The 18,401-nt window shown below is 38.0% G+C and overlaps 1 long non-coding RNA gene across 1 annotated transcript in view; it reads right to left on the minus strand.

Annotated features, from left to right (window-relative positions):
* Positions 1 to 574: 574 nt before the first annotated feature.
* Positions 575 to 18,401, minus strand: part of LOC141511790 (uncharacterized) — a 61,303-nt gene continuing 43,476 nt past the window's right edge. The window contains exon 4 of the long non-coding RNA XR_012475407.1: positions 575 to 3,984. This is a non-coding gene — a long non-coding RNA (uncharacterized LOC141511790). The remainder of the gene's footprint in view (positions 3,985 to 18,401) is intronic.

Here is an 18,401-nt window from a genome sequence, read left to right on the forward strand (position 1 = left end):
AAAATGGAAAAGAGTATGGCAGAAACTAGGCATAGACCAACATCTCTCACCCTAAAACAAGATAAGGTCAACATGGGCACAGGATTTATACATAAAGCCAATTAGTAGAACAAGGAAAAGTCTGTCTTTCAGATATAAGGAAAGAGGAAGAGTTTATGATGAAACAAGAGATAGAGAACATTCTACATATTGCAAAATGGTTAATTTTGATTATATTAAAGTAACAAAGTTTAGCACAAATAAAACCAATGCAACCAAGATTAGAAGGAATACAGAAAGTTGGGAAACAATTTTCATAGTTAGTGTTTCTGATAAAGAGTTAATTTCTAAAATTTATAGAGAACTGCATCAGATTTATAACAATACAATTCATTTTCCAATTGATTAAAGGTTAAATGGCTAAAGGAAACAAACAGGTGGTTTTCAGATTAAGAAATTAAAGTTATCTATAGTTATATGAAAAATTCTCCAAATCATTACAGATTAGAGAAATGCAAATTAAAACAACTCTAAGGTACCACCTGACACCTTTCAGATTGGCCTAAAACAAAACAGAAAAATGATCAGTGTTGGAGAGGATGTGGGACTGGGTCACTAAAGACCTTTTAGTGGAATTATGAACCATTCTGGAGAGCAATTTGGAACTATGCTCAAAGAGCAATAAAACTGTGTAAACTCTTTTGATTCATCAATATCACTTTTAGGTCTATATTCCAAAGAGATCACGAAAAAGGGGGGACAAGCTTTAAAAACTTGCATGAATTGATGCTGGGTGAAGGTTTGTTTCATCATAAACTCTACCCCTCTCCTTATATCTGAAAGACAGACTATTCCTTGTTCTCCTAATTGGCTTTATGTCTTTATCCTGTGCCCATTTTGACCTTATCTTGGTTGAGGGTGAGAGATGTTGGTCTATGCCAAATTTCTGCCATACTCTTTTCCAGTTTTCCTTGCGGTTTTTGTCAAATAGTGAGTTCTTGGCCCAGAAGTTGGAGTCTTTGGGGTTATCAACCAAAAGAATACTGTATGCATTAACAGTCACATGGTGAGATGATCCACTTTGATGGAGACCGCTTTTCTTGGCAGTAGTGATGAAGGACAATCTTGAGACCTGTTTTGGAAAATGTCGTCCACATCCAGAGAAAAGACTATGGAGTCTAAATGCAGAGGAACACATAGTGTGCTCACTTTTTCAAACTTCTTTTATGTTTTTCTTTCTTTCTCATGGTTTATTCCCTTTTCATCCTAATTCTTCTTTCACAACATGACTAATATGGAAATATATTAAACACATTCGTATCTATATCACATTCTTCACTACTTTGGGGTGGGAAAGGACGACGGCAGAAAAATATGAAACCCAAAAGTCTGCAACAAAATGAATGTTGAAAACTATCTTTGCATACAATTGGAAAAATATTAAAACAGTAAAAAATAAATATTGGAAGGCATGTGGGGGGAAAGATATTTAGAACAGTATTTGGCAAAAGAAATGGATCAGGGGCAGCTAGGTGGTGTAGTGGATAAAGCACCGGCCCTGGAGTCAGGAGTACCTGGGTTCAAATCCGGTCCCAGACACTTAATAACGACCTAGCTGTGTGGCCTTGGGCAAGCCATTTAACCCCGTTTGCCTTGCAAAAAACCTAAAAAAATGGATCAGAGGAAAGAAGCCCTTGATATGAATAGCCTGGGATGTTTATCATGATGGTTATTGTTCAGTCATGTCCAACTCTTCATAACCCCATTTGGGGTTTTCCAGGCAAAGATACTTGGCTAAGATAAGTGAACTCAGGGAGAGAAGTCTTCCTGAGTCCAGGTCTGGCACTCTATTCACTGGACCACCTAGCCAAACCCTGACTGCTTTATTATGGTTAGTGTTGATAGGTGATAATTGTATTCCTAACTGATTGGAACTATTCTTGACCAATTCACATATTTATTCTGAAGAAGAAACTATCCAAACTATCCATGATCTTTCTAGATATCTTTAATCATATTTATGTAGCACAGTGGAGAGAAGGTCACACTGAGTCAGGAAGATTTGAATTCAAATCTGACCTCAGATGCTTTCTAGCTCAGTGACTCTGGACAAAACACCTTTCTCTTGTTGGCTTATTTGTAAAATAAGTTTGAGGAGGAAATGGCAAACTCTGGTATCTTTGCCAAGAAAATTCTCAATGGGGTCATGAAGAGTTAAATACAAATTAAATGACTGAACAATATACTTTAAAGTGCGTCTGCTATCTCTCACCTCTTCTTTTTCTATTTTTCCCCATAGCTGAAATTCTCTACCTCCCTCTCCTCCACTACATAGAATCCTGTGTGATCTTCTTTAAGGACTCATCTCAGATGTCACCTATGGAACAAAGCTTTATCCAATTCCCCCCTGTCTTTTCTATGTTGCTTTCTCTTTCCTCCTATTAGTTTATATTAACTTGTCTTTGTGAGTGCCCAGTCCTTCCGTAGTCATTTATTCAATTAACATGTTCTTGAATGTGAATTTTCAGGGCAGGGGAATTCTGCTTTTATCTTTCTCTTTGCAGTAGGTGATCAATAAATCAGGCTTTGATGGAAGGTTTGTGAATCAGAAAACTTGGGTTTGACTCTCAGCTCTGATAATTAGTACTTTTGGGACTTTGGTAAAATGGAATCTAAATCACCTGGCTGGACCTCAGTTTTCTCATCTGTATAATGAAAGGACTGACCTAGATACAAGGTTCTGAACCTACTTTTCCTGGAATCCAGAACTAGAAAAAAATTTGATTTTCACCAACTGAAATGTAATATATCCTTTAATTATGGATTTTAAGATATGAGTCTGAAAAAAAAATTTTGAGAAACCTTGGTGTAAATGGCCTTTTATATCTCATCAATCTCTCAATCCTACTCCCCTCTAATACCATTCACCTGAACAACAGTGCTTGCTGTAATTGAACCTTGTACCTCTCCCTAAAGGTACTCCCCAGTACTTGTGGAATAAAATACAAATGGGGAAATGATTTAACAAGCTGCGGTGCAAGAATGTGTTGGAGTACTATTGTGTTGTAAGAAGCGATAAAGGGGATGATTTCAGAGAAAACTGGAAGAACTTTTATGACCTGATGAAAAGTGAAGTAAGCAGAACCAAAAGACCAAATTACACAGTAATAGTAGTATTACAAAGATAATACACTATGGGGGCAGCTAGGTGGTGCAGTGGATAGAGCACCAGCCCTGGAGTCAGGAAGACTTGAATTCAGAGCCAACCTCAGACACTTAATAATTACCTAGCAGTATGACCTTGGGCAAGTCATTTAGCCCCATTGTCTTGCAAAACCCCAAAACAAACAAACAAAAAAGATAATCCACTATAGAAGGGTTATTAATGCTAATTAATACTGTGATCCACCATAATTTCAGACTCATGATTAAAAATACTATTCACCTTCAGACATAGAATTGATGAACTACATAAATAAATGATATTTTTTCTCTTTCATTATCTCTCTTTTTCTGGGGAAGGGGGTATGATTAATGCAAAAATATGTTTTGAATGACTGGACATATATAAAAGGTCTCATATTTCTTACTCAATGGGTGGAAAAGGGGGCTTGAGGGAGGAGAGGATTATGAACTGAAAATAAAAATAAAATTTTCAAGTCAAAAGAGTATAAAATACAAGCTCCCCAGGTTTGATTTGAAGACTTTTATAATCTGACTCCAGGCTATCTTTCAATTTTCATCTATATTTTAACTAAATTGGATTGCTAACTATTCCTTATATTCAATTGGTAACTCCTCCTTCTGTACATCTTCTCAGTCTGCCCCAATTCACCATTTTAAAGGCAGACGTGAGATAAGCACCCAGTTCTTCCTTTGTCCATCATGTCCTTTTTCTGCAAACAGGGACATGAAAGTCTTCACAATCAAGGTGCCTACAACTTAGGTTTACTTTCCCTTCCGTCATCTCTGGAGAACTCGTGTGCTGCAGGGCTCCATCTGGTTCTGTAATAAACCATAAATTATTAAAACTATAAAATATTGATGAACTGTTCTATAAAACAGAGGGACTTTAGAGTATTGATTATGAATTGAGAAAGTCGTAATGAGTTTCAGGAGAAAAAACAATTAGAAAATGATTGTGCTTTGTAGTCCCCCCCACCACTACCTACCAGAGTGATCAGAGATAAATGTAATATTAGGTTATATTCCCCTTATCTGGCCCTATTTTCATTTTATGAGCTCCACATGGAACATTTAAAATTCTAACCTCCACATTAACTGTCTATGCCTTCAAAATCACAAAAAGGCTCTGTCATTGAAGAAAACAAAACATTTCGGGGAGAAAATCATATGCTTTGTTTAGGAAAGGGAGAAACCTGGTTTGTCTTTGTGAGATCACAAAGTGAGAAACCCCAGATGTTTCTAATGATACAGTATTAGTGATAAACCTACATTATCTCAATTAAAACAAAGCTTCTCAGAATGCTGTAGCATAGTAAATAGAATATTAGCACAGGAAAGGAATCTCAGAAGTATCTACCATAGTCTGGTATATCTGCAAGGGACCTTAAAATATCAAATATTAGAACTTGGAAGATTACATGAGCTAGAAGGGACCTAAGAAAATAAAATGTTAGAGCTGAGTGGTTCCTCCAAAATGATCTAACCCCTTTCCCCTTATTGCCTAAATGAGAAAACTATTTCATCTGTGCTGCACATTTGAAAAAACATGGGATATTACAATTTGTGAAAAATTGAAATTGAGGATCATACAGTGGGCAACAGAGTAAGGTTTCCATGAACTGATTGCAATGCATTATAGATGAATAATGAAGGAGAAAACTAGTAAAGAGTGTCCTCAAAGAAATATATTATTAAAAATGGATTGTTCTTGTGGCAAGAAGAAAGGATAATAGATGGATGTCCCATACATCTCTTGGTGAAGAGTAAGCAGTGAGGCAAGGCCATCACATTGAGTGATTCTCCCATGACAAACCTAGAGAAAGCTGTGGAGCAGAATTATATGATATAAGAACATAAGAATGTATTAAGTGCACAAGGAGGAAATAGTCACATTAATGAGATCCTAGAATCATTGAAATATTTGAAGATAAGGTTGAATTAAGGGTTGAGTCAAGGTGAAGGAACCAAGTCTATTGACTCAATTCAGTTCAATTCAACAAACACAAGAGTATTTGTCCTGGGGTGGCTAGGTGGTGCAGTAGATAAAGCACCCACCCTGGAGTCAGGAGTACCTAGGTTCAAATCCGGTATCAGACACTTAATAATTACTTAGCTGTATGGCCTTGGGCAAGCCACTTAACCCCATTGCCTTGCAAAAACCTAAAAAAAAAAAAGAGAGTATTTGTCCTTCATTTTCAGAGTCATGTCAGGGAGTGATATCTTGCCTCCAGCATAATCTATATCTAAATGAATCAAAGTTGCACAAAGTCATCAGCCTCCTTCTGTCTTTCAGGTCCAGTGACAAAACAAAATTAAAGATGACCAGCTATGACCCAGAAGGCATCTTCCATGTCTGACCAAGCTCTAAGTCCTCCGCAGTGACTTTATCAGTCACCTTCGTTTGGAACAAATTATTCTCATCCACCCATTCCACCAGGGGAAGTCTTCATGTTCTTGGGGTAGACACCCCCTCCCCCAACTCATCTGATTTGAGGCCTCTTGACTATGCTCAACCACGTTTAACCCATCTCTTGATTTACTTGGGATGGCACTGCGTAAGTGATAGATTCTTGCAGTCATTGGTGAGAGTTGGGGGACAGGTAGTTACCAAAGATGCATGATAAGCCCTGAAAAGGATCTGGTGAATCCTCTTACGTGAGGTGCTAGTCTTCCCTAAGCACCTCATACACCTTACTCACCCCATATACCAGTCACTCCATTAACTATTAGAGATAAAAAGTAATACAAAAGATCATTCTTGCCCTCAAGGAGCTCACATTCTAATGGGAGGTCAAAACATCTGTACAAGCAATAAACAGAGTAAATTTTGGGAGAAATATCAATAAAGGAAAAGCAGGGTTTCCTGGGATTTTAACTGGGACTTGAAGGAGTCTGATGAAACCAGGAAGGAAAGATGAGGGAAAGAATTCCAGACCCACAGAACAGTCATTGAAAATTCATGGAGTTGGGAGATTGTCTTTGAAGGAAAACCAAGAAAGTGGGTCTACATCATAAAAATATATTTTTGGGGGGTTAAGGTAAGAGCTAAGAAGAATGGAAAGGTTGGAGTGGGAGACTGGAACATTAAGGACTTTGAACACTAGAGGATTTCATATTTGATTCTGGATGTGATAGAAAATCACTGGAGTTTATTACATAGGGGTCTAATGTGGTCAAGTCTGAATTTAGGAAGATTCATTTGGAAAAGGTAAGGGAGACTAGATACCAAATTATTGCTATACTCTGGGCATGAGAAGATGAGGGCCCACAAGAACTATAGGGGATGCTATGAATTTAAGAGGATTCGATAGCAAACTGATTATGGTGAGTGAGGAAAAAAAAGTGAAGAGTCAAGAATAACACCTAGGTTGTGAGCTAGAGTGACTAGGAAAATGGGGGTGCCCTGCACAATAACGGGAAAGATAGGAAGGAGGACCAAGAAAGATAATGGCTTCAATTTGAGAGGTGTTGAATTTAAGACATCCAGTTCAATGTGTCAATATATCAGTATGGTGGCTGGAGATGCAATACTTGAGAACAAGAGTGAGGTTAAGGTTGGAAAAGTAGATTTGGGACACATCGGCACAGAGAGCCTTAAAGGACCTCCCTCAATGGGTGCAAACTAAATAAAAGATTCAGCACAGGAGACTGAGGACCAACCAGATACAGAAGTAACCAGAATAGAACAGTGTCACACAAAACTAGAGAGAGAAGAGAATATCAAGGAGATGAGAGCAATCAACGTGTCAAAAACAGCCGAGAGGTCAATAAGAATGAAGACAGAGAAAAGGTCATTTTCCAATTAAGAAATCATTGCTGGGGTGGCAGGTGGCGCAGTGGATAAAGCACCCGCCCTGGAGGCAGGAGGACCTGGGTTCAAATTAGGCCTCAGACACTTCATAATGACCTAGCTGTGTGGCCTTGGGCAAGCCACTTAACCCCATTTACCTTGCAAAAAAACCCTAAAAAAAAAAACTGTTGTAAGAAATCACTGCCAACTTTGGACATGGTGAATTTATTTGATCAATAAAGTTAGTTATCAGAATATATCAAGAGGCATTGATTTAAGACATATTCAAGGTTAACTATAAATGGAAAGGGAGAAATGGGTCCACAGTTAGTGATGATGGAAAAATCCAAGAAAGGTTTTTGAGGATGGGAGACATGGGCATGTTTGTGGGCCATAGGAAAGTGACCAGAACAAAAAACAGACCGAAGGTGGTGAGAGAGTAAGGACAATATAGGGGCAATCCACCGGTGAACACAAGATTGGATGCTATTACTGGTGCATGTAAAAAGGTTTGTCCTGGTTAGGAGAAGGACTTGTTCTTCATATGAGACAAAATGACTTGAGGTCAAGTGTTTTTACTACTTGTGTAATCTTGAATGGCTTACTTAGCTTTCCTGGCCTCAGTTTCCTCATCTCTAAAGTTATGCACAGGGCTGTTGTACTCAAAGTACCCTTCCAGGTTTCAAATCCATGATCCTATGAGTTTGCTGCTTCTTAAGATTTTAGTTTCTTCTTAATCTTTATTCCATAAAGAATCCTCTTCTAAAGTTCAATTCAAAAAATAGTCATTGAATGATTCCAGTGTACAAGTTCCCATGCTATAGGCTGGGATTACAAAGAGGAAATGTCAACTGTCTTGCCTTCAAGGGATTTGAATTCGAATAATAGGGGTAACTGTTATTTGATAATAACAACTGCTATTTCTATTAAATATTTTCCATTCAAAAACTTCCATTTTAAGGAAGCAGCTAGGTTAGTAATCCTTCACTAATCTCCCACTCTGCTCTTGACCCTAGACTTCTTCATCTAGTGTCTTCTCAGTTTGGAAGATCTCTCCATCCCTTTGGTTCACTCCTCTCATTGATGAATTTCTCCTAGAACCTCCCAGTTCATCCATGTTTATTCTCCCTTCCATCTCTGTTCCTTACTCTACTGGCATCTTCACCATTCCTAAAATGACTTCTCACCTTGAAATTTCTCTTGATTCCCCTCCCTCCCAACTGATGAATTACTCCTGGTGCCACCATTTAGAAAAAAGTATCTAGACCAATCTTTCTATTTCATTATCTTCTAGTTTCACCCCTCACTCTCTGGAGTTTGTCCCTGTTTCTCCACATATTTATCCTTTCCCATACCCCTCTTTGGGTCTGCTTTAATTGTTTCTTTTCCCCATCAAAATATAGACTCCTTGAGGGAAAAGACCATTTTGTTATTATGGCTTGTGTTTGTATTCCTGGTACTTAGCACAGAAGTAGGTGCTCTCCATTAAATAGTCTTGACAGATAGAAGGATTTAATAAATGTTTGATGATTCCCCCTTAAAAAAAGTGATTAAAGGATTATGGAAGAAAAGACAAAAGGTATCTATAGTCATTCAAAAAATACTCTAAATCATTATACATTAGGGACATGGAAATAAAAACATCTTTGAAATACTAACCCAGATGATTGGCCAAAATGACAGAAAGGGGAAAATGACAAATGTTGGAGAGGACGTGGAAAAAATAGGACACTAATACATTATTGGCGGAACTCTGAGTTGATCTAACCATTTTGGAGAACAATCTGAGGTTATGTCCAAAGAATTCTACAACTGTGTATACAATTTGATCCAGCAATACCAGTGTAGCTTTACCTCCCAAGATGATCAAGGGAAAAAGGAGGACTTCTATATTCCAAAATATTTATAGCGACTCTCTTTATGGTGCAGAGAACCGGAAATTGAGAGGCTGTCCATCAATGACTGAATGAATTGTGCTATCTATGTGTCGCAATAGAATACTAGTGCACTGTAAGAAATGATGAACTGGTTGATTCAGAAAGAACGTGGCAAGACTTGCATGAAATCATGGAGAGTGACGTGAGCAACATGAAGAGGACTTTGGAATAAGAGCAATAGTGTATAAGAAAAACTGGAAATGATTAGGCTTCTCTGAGCAAGATGAATGTTCAAATCAACTACACAGGACACGTGAAGAAAGATGCCAACCACGTCCAGAGAAAGGAGTGGTACGCGGAAGTATGCATTATATCTGTGTCTAATGTTGACCTCTAGTGTGGGGTTGGGAGGGAAGGAAAGAGCTTAGAAGTTGAAATGTAAACACAAAACATTTAAATATATAATCTTTAGATATTACATGTTTAAATGTTTATTTAACTATATACATATGTGTGTGTTTGATTTGATAACAGCATTTCAAGACTTGTGATGCTGATGCATGTGTTCTGTAGCATCCATAGCAGTAACAACATCAAAAGTCCATGAGCTAGGGTGGCTATGTGGTGCAGTGGATAGAGCACCAGCCCTGGAGTCAGGAGGACCTGAGTTCAAATCCGGCCTCAGACACTTAATAATGACCTAGCTGGGTGGCCTTGGGCAAGCCACTTAATCCCATTTGCCTTGCCAAAAAAAAAAAAGCCCATGAGCTGGATAGTATGCTAGCAAGTTTTGGAAGTGGGACTCAAACCAAGAGTGTAACTAGGGATATTTTAATGTTGCAAAAACAGCTGTGAGGGGAACCAGAAAGTAGGAGTTTTAGATGAACAGAGGACAGGGTAAGAGAAGTTAGACTGGTTTTAAAGAAGAGACAATTTCGTCATTTCCTGCTAAATAACAAGAGGCATCCAAGGCAAAGGATGAGTAGCTTAAGGGAAGAAACATATCTCCTAAGGGAAGAAAGGAGCTAAATGAATTTCAGCATGTCGGGAAAAGTCTCATGATCCCTGTACTAGTTACAAACCTTATTCTAAACTATTCTTCCATCATAGCTAATTCCCTGACCTTTGGAATATTATATGATATTTAATAACAGCAACTCACATTTCTAAAATGCTTGGAGCTTCACAAAGTTCTTTTGCCTTGAAAATCATGTTAGTTCCATTTTGCAGATGTGGGAACTAAGACCCAGCACTGGTCAGCCCAAGATTCCATGTCTAGTCCCTTGACTACAAGGGCAGGATTCTTTTCAGTCCACCAGGTTTTCTCCCAGTCCCCTCCAAGCTGTGGCAAATTTAATAACTTAATATCATATACATTAATAATTTTAATGGTGAACAAAAATCAATGCTACATTAATGAACCAATAACAAATTGTTGTAGCTATCTTATAGAACGACGATCACTTGTTATATTAATGGAACTAACTGTTCCATTCCATTCAGGCATGGAGGTGGGAGAAAGGGCAGAGTGAGAGCAAAACCTGCAAGTAATCCAGTTAAAGTGCAATGTGATGTGTACAAAGAGCAAAATGTGAAAGAGGGGTATTGCTTGAGATATATTTGAGGCAGAATCTGGAGGTCCCAAAATGTCAGGAACCAGAATTTGCAAACAACAGAAAGTCACTGAAGACTTTTTTTTTTAGCAGAGGTTGACATGTTCAGACCTATGACTTGAGAATTTTATTTTGCTACTTGAAATGAGAGGAGATTTAAAAGATATCAGATCTTAGAATTTTTTGATTTTGTTTCAAAATTATAGGCAGTTCCTCAAATTACTGTTAATTTCTTTCGTAAGTGAATAGCATGTATTTATTTTCTATGTCTATGCAATATGCTGATCTGAAAATGATGTATAATGTATACATATCAATATATTTACATCATATATCTTGTATGTTACATAATTGTATATTATGTAGCATATAATTATAATATAGTATTCTATACATCATAATATACTTAATATGTGTTAATGTGTGAATATAATGTCATTATATAAATACATAATGTAATTATATTAATAATATAATTTGTATCTTTAAAATTTAAAATTTTTATTTATCCTCTTGCTGTATTATTAATTATGTATAATTATAATTTATAATTAATTACATTAATTCTATATTGTTGATTAATGAATATAATGCATTTAATTAAATAAAATTTAATCTATATTTTTCAAAGCATAATATAATATGTATAAACTGTATGTTAACATATAATGTAATGCATATACAACATGTGTATATTTATATAAAATATATCCATTGACATATTCTATTCCCATTTTCAAAGAATTTAATATGTATATACTATATACTATATGTATATACTGTACTATAATATGCATATACTATAATATGTGTATATTATACAATAATATGTAATACTATACTATAATATGTATATACCTATACTATAATTTGTGTATACTTTACTATAATATGTAAATACTATGCTATAATATGTGTTTACTACATGATAATATGTATATCCTATACTATAATATGTGTATATTATACAATCTATATACTATACATTTAATATGTGTATACTACACGATAATATGTATATACTCTATACTCTACAATACTACACATTAATAGGACAACACCAACATACTATAAACCCGTATGTCCATGGGCTGAGGGGGTTAAGGCAAAAAAAGACCAGAAATGTAGCCAAACTATGAAGAACTTTGAATGGCAAACAAGTGGTGGAAAGCAACAGATTTTTCTTTTTTTCGAAAGGGGTGACATGCCTATGGGCTATGAGACTTGGGATGCCCAAAGCACAGTTGGTGATTGGGGACTGTGAGTCAGAAAATAGACTTGGAATGTATGTTCCAACAATTTGAGAACTGACTGCATAGCTATTATGACTGATCTCATGCTAGCTGATAAGTTCACCATATAAAGTATCAGGAAGACTCAGGATGGGGCCTGGGATATCGATCACCAATTACTGGGCACGACTGGGATAAGGATTCAGCAAGGAAACTTGAAAAGAGAGGTCGGAGAACTAGGGGGAGGCATGAAAAGTCAGAGAAGAGAGAGATTTGAAAGGGAGACAGTGATCAATAGTGTCAAATGCTACCAAGAGGTCAAGGGAAAATAGGATTACAAAAGATAATATTGATCTGCTAATAAGAAAGCAAATAACATAGTCCAGCGGTTAAGACCTAAGAGACCTAGACTCTAGAGGTCCAGCTCCCTCTTAAATAGACTCACAAAGGGGAAGGGGGAAAATTTTTGTCCAAGTATATATAAGTGGCAAGTATAGAGCTGGGGTTAAACTCTAGGTCTTCAACTAATGGAGTGCATTTTCTATTCCATGATTCTGTGATGATTCTCATCGAGGTCACCCAGGTCTGCTGCCCTCCATCTGACCTCATCAGTGGTTAACTATGAACTGCATATTTTTACATACATGATGAGCATAGAAATTACTTAATAAATATTTGACTGACTGGTTGAACTTAAGTATAACAGAGTATGGGCAAGGGTAGAATCTAGATATATCTGTTAATTCAAAGGATGGCATTATTCCTGGGGCTTTTCTGAAAATTGTGAATAGCCAATAAACCATGGGTCTCATTGCATTGCTTAATATGGTCATGGTTGATATGACAAATGAAAAGTCATATTTCCAGGGAAGTAAAAAGTTTATCTCAGGATATTAGATTAGGAAGGAACCTGAGAATTCATCTGGTTCAACCCTCTCATTTTAGATATAATGAAACTGAGGGCAAAGGGACCTTTTTCAAGGTCATAAGAATTTGGAAACTGGCAGAGTTGGGACTTGAACCTGGGTTCTCTGGTTCAAGAGCCATTACTCTTTCAGGCTTTGCCACTTGGCTTATCCTACAGTGAAGGGATATTTGATAAATTATGCTGTTGTCAATGATTATATTGTCAAAGCAAGTGGGTTGTTGAGGAGAAAAAAGAGAGCTCACAAATTAGAATACCTCAGTTTGAGCCCTGTCTGGGTCATTTTCTATCTGGCTAGCCTTTAACAAATCACCAATCCTATCCAGACCTCAGTTTCTTCAAGTGCTAAATGAAGGAGTTAGACTAGTAAGCCCCCAAGGATACTTCCAGTTGTAAATATTGTAATAGATAGTCTCATTTTAAAATATGTTGGTTGGTGAAGATGCAAATAAGATTTTAAATTCATGTAAAAAAGAGAAATAATAATTTTAGTTTTCATAAAAAAAATTGAAGACCGGTCAGAACAATTATATGATGAACAATGAAAATAAAGCAATGACCAGGAGAAAGGAGTAGAATTACAGAAGTCTATGGAATAAGATGACAGATGAGAGCATTGGAAACCCAAATGGCAGAAGCAAATAGGAGGGGGGTGATTGGAGGAAGATAAAATCAAAAGGAGGGTCTCCATTATGACCTACAACCCAAAGCAAACAGCATAAGGAAATAAATTAGAAGTTGTTCATTGTGATGGAATTAATTTACTGTCTCTTCTGGAGAATAACTCTTTTAAGTAGTGGTAACTGCTCAAGTCCAAAAGCAAAGAAGATAACCATTATGTGATAGGAAACAAAAACTTAGGGTTCAACTGTGTGCTGTGAGGACCAATTGAGATAATATTTGTTAAGTATTTGGCATAGTGGCTGGCGTATAGTAGACGCTACATAAATGTTAACTCCTCTTCCTTCCTTCCCTTCTCCTTCTTCAATTAACCATTGGTACTCTAAAAGCTGAGATTTTCATACAACTAAGAACAAGCATGGATGGACACATGACTAGAGAAAATATGTTGGGGATACAACAGGAAGGAAAGGTGTACCTGTTAAATCCAGCACCTACTGGTACAGGAGATGAGTACTACTATTAGCCCCACTTGAGCAAGGAGTAAGGTAGTTAGATGGTGCTGTGCAAAGAGCACTGACTGTGGTCAGGAGGACCTTGGACAAGTCACTTAACCCTGATTGCCTCGCATCCAAGGTCATCTCCAGTTGTTCTGATTTGTATCTGGGCACTGGATCCCGATGACTGGAGGAGAAAGTGAGGCTGGTGATGTAGCACGGCATCTCCTCACTCAAATCTAATTCATGTGCTTGTCATGGCATCAACTCCCTGAGGTCATGGTCTTTGAAAATGAAGGACAACCATCATCACCAGAGATGGGGAAACAGAGGCTTTGTGAATTAACTGAGGTCACACAGCTATTAAGTATGTGAGGTTGGATTGGAATTAAGGATCTTCTGACTCCCCAACCAGAGTTCATTTCTCAGTGCCACCTCCATGACCCTCTTAAAAAAGACAAAAGATTCTGTGTGTTCATAAGGGGTTTGTAATCTAGTGAAGAAGAGAGAATGCCAACAACCATGTATGTACAAGATAGAGATAGAATGAGGGAGATAATTAGCAGAGGAAGGAAATGAGTGTTAAGGAGGATCAGGAAAAACTTCTTGTAGACAGTGGGATTTTTGATGGGATTGGAAGGAAGGAAGGAAGAGGAAGGAAGGAAGGAAGGAAGGAAGGAAGGAAGGAAGAAAGGAAGGGAAGGAGGGAGAGAAATACCTGTATTCAGTTAGTGTGGCATAATGAATAGACAGCTGACTTTTAAACCCTTGTTGGCAGGACTGTTTCTGGGATACACTGGCTGGATGATCCTATGCCAATCCCATTAATTCTCAGTGCTCTAGGACTCTCTGAGGCTGTTGGTTGCAGGGGGCAGTTAACCTTCAATGACAGAGGCAGTTTCTTCACTAGAACATTCCTTATACCAATGAATCATAGTTCTACCCTTACCTTATTTATGTCCCAGGCATGATCCTAGCTCATTGGACTCAACAGTCATTCACATATCATTATGAATTGTTTTATTCAGTTTTCTTTTTCTTGATAAGATTAAGGGAAGGAGGAAAAAAAAATTGAGAAGGTTCTAGAGGACAAAGGCAAGAGAATCATGATAACTGCTGTCTAGTTTAGTTTTCTTTAGGGATCACTATTATTACCTTCCCCCCCAAAACTGAAGATTCACAACTCAATTGTGAGTCCCTTAATTACATCACATCCCTTTCTTTTAGATCTGTGCCTTCTCATTCTATTTGTTTCCAAGCTTCCTTTACATCCTAGTAAATGAGATTTAATGAGAAGAGGCAGGCTCATGCCTATCAAAACTGGAAGCAGGAGAGATTGTCTTCTTGCCCATTTTAGTATCTACCTAATGGCCAGTAACCACATACTATTACTGACATCCTCGTCCCTGCCTTCACTGCCAATCTCTTTCTCATTTTTCCACAAGTTTCAGATGATCTTTTCTCCACTCTCTACCCCCTATATAAACTCACCTACCAAGTCCTCTCCCCTTAGTGGACAATCCTGCCTTCCCTTATAGTAGTTAGAGCTGCTTCCCATCTAACTCGGGGGATGCCCACTCTTCTTCTTCCTCCCTCCACAACTTTCCATGCTCCTTGATCTCTGAGAATTGTCTGAAATGTGCCAGTGTATTTGTCTCAACCTTACAGAAAATAGGTCTTTGGGAGCATAACGAGAACAGACTCATTCCATCTGCATTGCAATTAAGATTCAAAATCAAGTCTACAGAAAATCCCTCCCTGTTCACCCATTCCAACGAGTAATTAGGCCTATAATGACCAACTAATAAGAAATTCACACACAAAAATCTAACCCTCTTATTAGATGCATAATTATAGAGACACTAGCCTGTTTGAATCTCTTTCTTTTCATGAGTCTATTCACCTTTGCAATGTCAGCATTTAGATGGAGCCATTCTTTCCTGAGTGGTTTTGACCATTAAGAAGAAAATGATGTACAAGAAAATTTTTGAAAAGCATAGCGCTGGAATTTCATCTTGGGTGACATTGAGAGAAATGGCATCCGGATGTGAGGAGAAGATAAACTCATTGAGCTCTGCCCAAGTCAAACTACATCAGAATTGTGTTCCGTTCTGCCTGTCACACATTCCAGGATGTCACTAAGCTGGAGAATGGACAGGGAGGATAAAAGGCCTCGAGATCAAGTCCCCTCAGGACTCGAGAAGGAGATGAGGGTGTTGGACTTGGAGAAGAGAATTTAGAGGTGAAGTGCCAGTTATTTTTAGGTACTTGATGGTCTGTCATGAAAGTGGGTTAATATTTCTTTTTACTTTTGCTTGGTCCCAGAGGGCAGAAGCAAGAGTGGGCAGAAGTGGGGAGGAGGTAGATTTAGCTAGACACCATGAAAAGCTTTCTAATACTGAGAGCTTTCCCATAATGCAAAGGGTAGCCTTTGGAGGATCCCCATCCAATAAAGGCTGCATGACCACTTGTCAGGGTTGGTGGGGAAGTAATTTTTTTCTCGTTATGAAATGGTCACTGGGATCCCTTTCAACTCTGAGATTCTGTGAGTCTATGAATGGAATAAGATGAAAAGGCATCAGAGGGTTGTGATCTACATTGGGGGAGGGAGACCACACACTGATAGCTTCCCATTGAAGTGTGGAAGGGTGGGGAAAGTGGTCTTGTTTGCCTGGGGGCAGGGAGAGAAGAGGAGAAGGGTGACCTGAACAAACACAGCATCCTCTGCTACATGCTACCCATCAAGTCCCTCTCCAGGGCTGATAAGGCAGTAGAGTGATAGCACTTTACAAAAGTCATCCTGCAGTCTGGCCTGGGGAAAATCTCTTTCAATAGGCTAATTCTCTTTTTCTTGGTCTCAGATTGTAATGGTTTGGACCAAAACCATGGCAAATACCTAGATATTTTAGTAGAATAAGAACACAAACCAACCTTAAAAAGACATTTCCGATTGCAGGTTGTAACGGTGGCAGCTGGGAGGGGTATTGAATATCTCCCTCCAACTCACACTTACCACACACACACACACACACACACACACACACAAACAACACTTTAATCCTTTCTACTGGTGTGAAGCCGTAGGAAATGAACAACTAGAGAGATAAAAGTACTAATGACTTCAGAGAGGTCTTCAGAAAGCTTTCATCAACTGTTATCTGTAGTGATCTCACCAATACTGGTCTTCCAGCCCATCTAATTAGCTCTGTGTCTGTCTCTCTCTTTCTTTCTGTCTGTCTCTCTGTCTCTCTCTCTCTCTCCATGTATATAAAATCTGTCTCTCTCCGCTGAGTGTGTCTGACTGTGAGTGACTCTCTTTGTGTCTGTCTCTCTCTGATCCTCTGTCTCTTTGTCTCTCTTTTTCTCCAACTATTCTGGTAGACTGAAACTTTTCCTGCTCTCTCTCACAGGAATAGTGTTCCTTCCTTCACAACTAAGGAAGGAGAAGCATGAGGACCCAGGGTACTCATAGTTTGCTTCTTGCTTTTCTGAATCTTTGTCATGTGGTTGCTTGATGGAACGTAACTCTACCTAGGTCAATTGGAGTAATCTTGGGTCCTTAGTCCTATCCTTAGTCCTACCAAGTATACATGTCAAAGAGACTAAAAGAAGGCTTATAGAACTATCTTTGAGGGGACATTTATGCCGATGATGTTAGGGACCTAGATTGGTTCACTCATTCTCCAAGGTCTAGGTCTGATTGTTCAGCTTTAGACAAGTTTTCGATTTATGTGTGGTGTGGGGAAGGATGTTAGAAAAACATAAAAATCAGTATGAGAACAATTATGAATATGGGCTGCTCATCATTGTTTCCCAGGACTGGTAATGGTGGAGAAAATATCGATGAATTAGAGGAAAAATATGAACCTGAAATGGTTTGAATGTCTGCTGAGTGTATGTACATTCAAACTAAATTCCTATGAGACCAGTGGGAGAATTCACCCCAGCTTTAGTGCACAGAAATACTATCATATAATTGCCACACCTATACATTCCTTTAATCTCATTAATAAATTCATTTTAAGGCAGCAATGTGACATAGTAGAGAGAATGTTGGACTTGGAATCAGAAAGACTTGAATTCAAATCTGGCTTTAGATACTTCCTACCTCTTTGCAAATGACACCACTATTACCTCCCCTAACAACAACAAATTACCAAGGATAACAGAGCTAATAAAGTCTGGCTCAGGATTTGGCTGAGATTTTCCTGATTCCAGGTCAACAATTTGTTCATTGAACCAGCAGGTTCTGTGCTCAGTTTCCTCATCTGTAGAAAAGGCATAATGATACCAAAGGATTCCCAGGCTAGTGTGGAAAAAAAGAGATAATATTTGTAAGACACTTTGCAAACTTTGAAGCTATGTAATAAATGTTATATAAATGCTATTTAGGTTTTTTAGGGGTTTTGTTTTTGCAAGGCAAACGGGGTTAAGTGGCTTGCCCAAGGCCACACAGCTTGGCAATTACCAAGTGTCTGAGACCAGATCTGAACCCAGGTACTCCTGACTCCCGGGCTGGTGCTTTATCCACTGTGCCACCTAGCCACCCCTTATAAATGCTATTTAAATATATTATATTTATTTGAGTGTTGTAGAAATCTATACATTTATATAAATATTAATACATTACATTTCTATAAATACTAGTTTGTTGTCATTGTTATATCTTTGAAGCAAATTG

The sequence above is a fragment of the Macrotis lagotis genome, chromosome 2, assembly GCF_037893015.1.
Source record: "Macrotis lagotis isolate mMagLag1 chromosome 2, bilby.v1.9.chrom.fasta, whole genome shotgun sequence".
NCBI classification, from domain to species: domain Eukaryota; kingdom Metazoa; phylum Chordata; class Mammalia; order Peramelemorphia; family Peramelidae; genus Macrotis; species Macrotis lagotis.